Source organism: Mustela lutreola, chromosome 4 (genome assembly GCF_030435805.1).
Source record: "Mustela lutreola isolate mMusLut2 chromosome 4, mMusLut2.pri, whole genome shotgun sequence".
Lineage (NCBI taxonomy): Eukaryota > Metazoa > Chordata > Mammalia > Carnivora > Mustelidae > Mustela > Mustela lutreola.
In genome coordinates, this window is record NC_081293.1 from 109,600,078 (window position 1) to 109,608,786 (window position 8,709).

Sequence of the window (8,709 nt, forward strand, 5' to 3'; positions counted from 1 at the left end):
GTTCCTGGTTTCTGATGTTGTCAGCCTGATTCCCTGGACATGCTGAGTGTGTACTGACAGTGGGACAGTAAATAGGTTAAGAGGGCACAGGTTAGAAAACCAAGCAGCACAAAGGTCAGAGGGATGGTCAGGAAGCAAGAAGCCCGCAAGCATCACTGAGCAGTCAAGTAAGACAGACTAAAATGTGTGTGTTGGCTTCAGCAATAATGGATGGTTGACGACTTGCTGTGAGAGCAGTTTAATGCAGGAGTGAGGGCCCAGGTCAGACTGCTTGGACTGAGGTGTGGAAGTGGGAAGAAAGGTGGCTGGCACTCTTCAGAGCACGGCTCTTAGAAAAGGGAGAAGGATGGCACAAGTACACAGAGGAAGGGTTGTTACATTGCTGTTGTTTTCATGGAGAGACGCTCATATGAGAAGTTCGTAACTGTAAGTCATTATTAGCCACGGAGAAAGTTCCAAAGATGCTAGTGGCTGCCAGTGTTCGCTGCTTTGCTCGTGAACATAATTCTCCACATATACTGTTCTCATCTTCTACTGTGTTTGTGCTGTGAACTCAATTAGTTTAGGAGCCACAAACTTTGAAATGTTATGCAATTACTTAGTAAAGCTTCCATTAGATGAAAATGTTAGAAAGCTTTTTGTCAGGCTTTCACTGTGTCATATTCTAAAATGTAAACCATATACATCATCATTTATATTTTTACTTATCTTAACCATATTAAAAATATTTGAGGCAGCAATATGATAATTAGACTATTATAATGGTATGAGATTCTCTTAGGTTTCCAATCTGAAGGATTCTTTTTTTTTTAAATGTATTAAGGCTTAGCAGATAAAATTTATCATGAATGCTGTGTGATTCCACTCATACAACATATTTGAAATGACAAAATTTTAGAAATGGAAGACAAGCTATTGATTCTCAGGAGTTAGGGAAGGAGGGGGATGTGGGTGGGATTATAAAAGGGAACCCTGAGGGATACTTGTGGTGGTGTAAATAGTATCTTGACTATACTTATGGATACATGAACCTACACAGGTGATAACATTGTACGGACCTACACACACACCACACACACACACACACACACACACACTGGGGAGATCTGCCCAGGATGAGTAGGCTGATTCTATCAATGTCAGTATCCTTGTTTTGCAAAATGTTACACTGGGATGAACTAGACAGAGTGTGCAAGAGATCTTTCTGTATTCTTAAAACTGCATGTGAATTTATAATTATCTTAATAAAAAACCCAGTTAAAAAGTGAATCCTGAAGCCCATACTTGCTGTCACCTGCTCCCCATCTCCCAGGTTACAATGCCCCATATCTCTCCGTGTACAGTGAAAATGCAGTGGACATCTTTAATGTGAACTCCATGGAATGGATCCAGACTGTCCCTCTCAAGAAGGTGATTTGACATTGAGATCATGTGACTAATGAAAATTATTGACTGAAAATGGAAGCAGGAATATTCATTTGTACATCTGCTAATTTGGAGGCTGAACTGAGAGTAGAAAATACTCAGCAAAACCCCAAATGGTTAATTTAATTATTAGTACAAAAGTATTTTGTGATTCATACTTAAAGTAGCATTGTTATGATCAAACAGTACATTTATATGTACTCATTTATATCATATGCTATAGATGCTACAACCCACATTCAGTTTAGTTACTTTTACTTGTTATTAATTTTCACTTAGTATACGTGTGTATCCTGAAAAAGAAAATTTTGCAGACCAAGGGAAAAAAAAATCAAAACCAAAGCTCTGTTTAAGATTTTCAATTAGAATTTTATAAATTCATAATAAAAAAGTATACTTCTACTACAAATAATTTCAAACACAAAATTTAAACATAAAAGACTGCCATTTTGTAAGAAAAGATCACTGAAGATTAAAGAATAAATTTGGGGATATTTATACATAAGATGAACTATGTATCAAAAAAATTTATATTGGAATAGGATGAAGAAAGTAGTCCAAATTATGTAAGATTTTGTCCTGCTTTAAACAGTATCAGCTGTGGGAAAAGCTTTTGCAAGGACTACCTGACTACATTAAACATGAAAATTTTTTTAGCATTCTAAATGTGAATGAGTAACATTAACTATTTGATAAAATGAATTTATTTAGGCAGATGAATCTTCTGAAGATAACTTTAATACTCATAATTTCTAAAAAGTTAACTTAAAAATTGAATGTATTTCTATGTTACCAATATTCAGATTTCTTTAATCTGTGATATTCATATTTCTGAAATTTTATCCCTTTGACTGGTATTTTTCTGTTTTTTTTTTTTTTTTTACTTGTTTCATTGGTTTTTGAGAATATTTTGAGGGGAGCACTTAGAATATTTTAATAACTAATGTTTTATATATAAGCAAACAGACTTACAGCTTAATTTTAAAAAGTATTTGTTGAGATGGTAATCTTGTTTTTTATTATTTTAGGTTCGACCCCTAAATAGTGAAGGATCCTTAAATATTTTACTTTCGGAGACAAAAAGATTAATATATTTCAAAAAGAAGATGACATGTAAGAAACAACTTCTTCTTCCTCTTAGAACTACTTCTAAGAGATCATGTCTCTAGCTGACTTCCCAAGGTCAGAGAACAAACGAGTGGAGAAGATCTGACATTGATTCACTGTGCTGGTGGCAAAAAGTGATTGTCCGTCATCGTTGCATATCTGTATAGATACAACATTTACTCTAGGCACACTTGTTATTTTCGAGTGTGGAGGCATGGCTGGACATAAGCACCTGTAAACAATGTAATCCCCATTTACAGTGTTCACTGTGCAGACTCACTCACTCTCTAACGCTACAGTTCAGGTACTGAAAGCAGATGTAACATCCTCTCCCCCAATCCCCAAGCCTACTTCAGCTTCCCCCACCTGTATTTTTAGACTCTAGATTTGCAGTAAGAAAAAAGCCATATGGATTAATTTCTTTTTTTCCTATTTTACTGATAGGATGGAATACATCATGTAGCTAACTAAGTATCAGTTTGCTAGGACTGCCATGACCAAGTATCACAGAGTAGGTAGCTTAAACCACAGAAGTGTACTGGTTCGCAGTCCTGGAGGCCACAAGTTTAAGATTAGGGTGTCAGCAGGGTCTGTTCCTTTTGAAGGCTGTTGAGAGACAACCTGCTCCAGGTTGGTCACGCCAATGACCTCATCTTAACTTGATCATCTGCAAATATCTTATTTCCAAATAAGGTCATATTCACAGGTACTGGAGATTAGGACATTTAATCTCTTAGGAGGAACCTCAATTTAATGTGTAGCAAGCTTTCCTATTTTCTTTTTGATGGTTTCTGGGTGACAGTTTATTTACTTCTAGATATTGAGAACTAAAATAGGGTAGGCCCTGGTCTCCTAGGGGTCTATAGAAGGGTTGCATCCTCTGCCAGGTTTAGAACAGGGAGAGAGCAGAGGCGAATTCTTACCTCTAGTAGAGGGGAGGTGGGCTGGGGGCCGGGAGGGGGGGGGTTTACCCCACCTCTGTACCTCTTTCTCCTATTGTAGGCCTCAGAAAAGCTTGGCTTTTTTTTTTTTTTTTACAGTAATTGTTTTTATTTATAGACAGACTCACCCATCACATTTCACCCTGCAGCACAACAGAATATTATAATGCTCTTACACCACAAAAATGTGGTAGGAGGAAAATAGCACAGACATGTGAAGGCCAATCAAAGTGGAAAGAGACCAATGCAACAGCTCCCTCCTTCTAAAGAAGCCATGTTGCTTTACAGATATGAGTCAGCACAGATTTATTCTTCAGTTAATGGTTAAACTGAACATTAAATTCTGTTCATTAATGCTCCCTTCATATTCTTGATAATGGATAATGGATGCCATAAGCATCCAGTTTCAAATTTAAAAAATTAGAGTAGTATATTTGTGCAGATCTTTAATTGCAAGATTAATATGAAATTAATGGATGGAAATGCATTTTAACAGTTTAAAGGATGCTGTTGTTTTATTTGTTTAAAACAAATATAGATGGAGAAGAGATGGTATTTCCTCAAACATCAGATAATCATCAGAAACAAATGGTCCGGCACCTCCACAGCAAGCGGCGATATTCCTTCAGAGTTCCCAGAAGGAAGGGGCATCTGCCCATGGGGCTCTGATCACCACCCTTCACATGTGGGCCAGAGGGAGCACTCCAGAACCACACGTTGTTTGATGTTATTTGGAAGAAAAAGAAATAAATCTCTGAAACTCGGGCAGAAATCTCTGTTCACATCAGTGTTATGTTTATTTCTCTGTGACACTTCAAAAAAACCTTTACGTAGTAAGTATAAATGGAAGTGTAATGTTGATTCATTTCTCTGTGAGTGTGAAATAACTGAAATTCAGTATGTAAGCCTCCATATAACATAGGGAACACATCATAAGGTATGTCTCATTATCATTTTGTAAACAAATAAATAGTACTGTGTATGCATGTAGATTGATTACTCTCTGACTCTGGGTGTGTATTGCTTTGACTTTAGGATAACCTTTGGTAATGAACCACTACTTGGCAATAATCTCTGTAACTGAATAGGTGGAAAAATAGGCTGGTCTTCTTTGGATTGCAAATAAAAACATTTCTAAAGTGGTGCAAATTCTTTCAAAAGAACCATAATCACATGAAAAATATATAATATGGCAGAACTTCTTTGATGCCTGTGGCTGTTTAAGGCAGTATTTCTACCAAAAACTTTGAAGTTTTTCAAGTTTCAAATTTTCAAGTCTTTTTTGAAAGAAGCAAGAACTGTTAAAATCTTCAATCATAAGTGTGGATTTTTCTATTTTTTCCTTTCACATCAATTTTGGTTTCATATATTTTTAAAGTTTTTGTTATTGGATTCACATGCATTTAGGTTATGTTAGATAAGATAACTGATCTTGTCATTTTGAACATTTCGTCTTTCTCTTTAGTAGTATTCCATATCAAGGAGACTCCTTGGTCCAATATCCATTTAAGCCACTCTAGCTTATCTTACTTTAGAATCTGCATGGTTTATCTTCTTTTCCATCCTTCAGTCTTTTTTATTTTTTTCTCCCTTAAAGATTTATTTATTTATTTGACAGAGATGGGGGGGGGGAGCAGGCTCCCCGCCGAGCAGAGAGCCCGATGCGGGGGCCCGATCCCAAGACCCTGAGATTACAACTTGAGCCGAAGGCAAGGGCTCAACCCACTGAGCCACCCAGGCGCCCCATCCATCCTTCAATCTTAACCTACATGTGTCAAATGATTTAAAATGCATTTCCTATATATATGGATAGGTTTTGATTTTCATTAAATCTCATGTTGTCCATGTTTTAATTGGGAGTATTTAGAACACTTACATTTAATACAAATACATCGACATGTTTGATTTTAAGTATATCATCTTTCTTATTTGTCCTATCTGTTCTTCTTTCTTTGTTCCTATATTCTTTTGAATATTTTATTATCCAATTTTTCTGTTATAATTATTATTTATACCATTTTTTGTTGCTTTCCAATTTAGATTATTACAGTTCTGATACCAATTAAGATGTGTGAATTTTTCAACATCACCAAGAAATTCTCACACTAGCTGGGTATCCTCGACACACCCTGGAGATAGTGTCAGGTTCCACCTGTTAAAAGCTCAGTCCCAAAAGACTGCCCAATCCCCTCCACTTCAGACAAATCTCAAACCTAGGTTGTCACCTGTAGTTTTGACATACAGGGTATAGATCAGAGACTCCCAACAACTCCCTCCTAGGGTTCAAATAACTTGCTAGAGTGGCTCACAGAACTCAGAGAAACATCTTACTTATCATTGGTTTATTATAAAAGGAACTCAGGAACACCCAAATGGGAGAAATTGGACAAGTTATATGGAAAGGGAAAAGAGTTTCCCTCCAAGTCCAGCATCTCCCTGAACCTTCTCCTTGTGGGTTTCTGTGGAGGCTTCATGACACAGACATGATATCAAATAGTCATTGGTAATGGATTTAACTTCCAGTACTTCATCCTTTTCCAGAGGTTGAGGAGAGTGGAACTGTCAATTCAAACCTTCTAATTACATTCTAATCACAGAGCTGGGTTCCTTGGCAACCAGACCCCATTCTTAGGTTCTTTCTAAAGTCACCTGATTTAATATAACAAAAGACACCTTTATCACTCTCAACACTTAGGAAATTCCAAGGATTTTAGAAGCTTGGTGGAAGAAATGGGACAAAGATCAAATATAAATCTCTTAATATAAATCACAGTATCATAAGTATGCATCTTTAACTTACCACTACCCACCCTGAAATGATACCAGTTTGTCTATATTGTAAAACCTGTAACAATTCATTCCATCTCCCTCTCCAAACTTTTGTGCTATTATAATACATTTTGTTTCCACATGTATTCTATTTTTAAAAATTTTTAATTTCTTTTCAGTATTCAAGAATTCACTGTTTATGCACCACTCAGTGCTCCATGCAATACATGCCCTCCATAATACCCACCACCAGGCTCACCCAACCTCCCACCCCCCCTCCCTTCCAAAACCCTCAAAGTTTGTTTCTGAGTCCACAGTCTCTCATGGTTCACCTCCCCCTCAGATTTATTCCAACTCACTTCCTTCCATCTCCCCATGTCCTCCATGTTATTCCTTATGCTCCTCAAATAAGTGAAACCATATGATACTTGACTCTGCTTGACTTATTTCACTTAGCATAGTCCCGTCCATGTTGATACAAAAGTTGGGTATTCATCCTTTCTGAGGCAGGCATAATACTCCATAGTGTAGATGAACCACATCTTCCTTATCCATTCGCCTGTTGAAGGGCATCTGGTTCTTTCCACAATTTGGCTGTTGTGGCCATAACTGCTATGAACATTGGGCTACAAATGGCCCTTCTTTTCATTATATCTGTATCTTTGGGATAAATACCCAGAAGTGCTATTGCAGGGTCATAGGGTAGCTCTACATTTAATTTCTTAAGGAATCTCTGCAACAGCTTGCATTCCTACCAACAGTGTAAGAGGGTTCCCCTTTCTCCACATCCTCTCCAACACACGCTGTTTACTGTCTTGTTCATTTTTGTCATTCTAACTCGTATAAGGTGGTATCTCAATGTGGTTTTGATTTGAATCTCCCTGATGGCTACTGATGATGAACATTTATTTATGTGCCTATTAGCCATTTGTATGTCTTCTTTGGAGAAGTGTCTGTTCATGTCTTACGCCCATTTTTTGACTTATTTGTTTTTTGGGTGTTGAGTTTGAAGAGTTCTTTATAGATCTTGGATATCAGCCCTTTGTCTATAGTGTCATTTGCGAATGTCTTCTCCCATTCCATGGGTTTCCCCTTTGTTTTGTTAACTGTTTCCTTTGTTGTGCAGAAGCTTTTCATCTTGATGAAGTCCCAAAAGTTCACTTTTGCTTTTGTTTCCTTTGCCTTTGGTGACATATCTTGAAAGTTGTTGCAGCTGATGTCGAAGAGGTTACTGCCTATGTTCTCCCCTAGGATTCTGATGGATTCCTGCCTCATTGAGGTCTTTTATCTATTTTTAATTTATCTTTGTGTATGGTGTAAGAGAATGGTTGAATTTAATTCTTCTACACATAACTGTCCAGTTTTCCCAGCACCATTTACTGAAGAGACTGTCTTTTTTTCTAATGTATATTTTTTCCTGCTTTGTCGAAGATTATTTGACCATAGAGTTGAGGGTCTGTATCTGGGCTCTCTACTCTGTTCCATTGGTCTATGTGTCTATTTTTGTGCCAGAAGGAAAACTTCCAGACTCTTTTTATGAAGCCAGCATTACCGTGATCCCTAAACCAGGCAAAGACCCCACCAAAAAGGAGAATTTCAGACCAATACCCCTGGTGAATATGGATGCCAAAATTCTCAACAAGATCCTAGCTAATAGGATCCAACATTACATTAAAAAGATTATCCACCATGACCAGGTGGAATTTATCCACGGAATGCAAGGGTGGTTCAACATTCGCAAATCAATCAATGTGATGGAACAAATCAATAACAGAAGAGAGAAGAACCACGTGGTCCCTTCAATTGATGCAGAAAAAGCATTTGACAAGATATAGCATCCAGTCCTGATTAAAAGGCTTCAAAGTATAGGGATAGAGGGAACATTCCTCAACTTCACAAAATCTATCTAAGAAAAACCCACAGAGAATATCAACTTCAATGGGGAAAAGCTGACAGATTTCCCTTTGAGATCAGGAACATGATAAGGTTGTCCACTCTCACCCCTGTTGTTCAACATAGTACCAGAAGTCCTAGCAACAGCAATCAGAAAACAAAAAGAAATAAAAGGTACTCAAATTGGCAAAGAAGTCGTCAAACTCTCTCTCTTCACAGATGACATGATACTTTATATGGAAAACCTGAAAGACTCCACCCCCAAACTACTAGAACTCATACAGCAATTCAGTAACGTGGCAGGATACAAAGTCAACGTACAGAAATCAATTGCTTTCTTATACACTAACAATGAAAATACAGGAAGGAAAATTAGAGAATCGATTCCATTTACTATAGCACCAAGAATCATAAGATACCTCAGAATAAACATAACCAAAGAGGTAAAGGATCTGTACTTGAAGAAATACAGAACACTCATGAAAGAAATTGAGGAAGACACAAAAATATGGAAGACCACTCCATGCTCATGGATTGGAAGAATAAACATTGTTAAAATGTCTATACTGCCCAG

The 8,709-nt window shown here is 37.2% G+C and overlaps 1 long non-coding RNA gene across 1 annotated transcript; it reads left to right on the plus strand.

Moving 5' to 3' along the window:
• The first annotated feature begins 1,318 nt into the window (after window positions 1-1,318).
• On the plus strand, window positions 1,319-4,409 carry LOC131829214 (uncharacterized). Its single transcript, XR_009352773.1, has 3 exons — window positions 1,319-1,410; window positions 2,454-2,538; window positions 4,012-4,409. It is a non-coding gene; the product is annotated as an uncharacterized LOC131829214 (long non-coding RNA).
• Window positions 4,410-8,709: the final 4,300 nt, after the last annotated feature.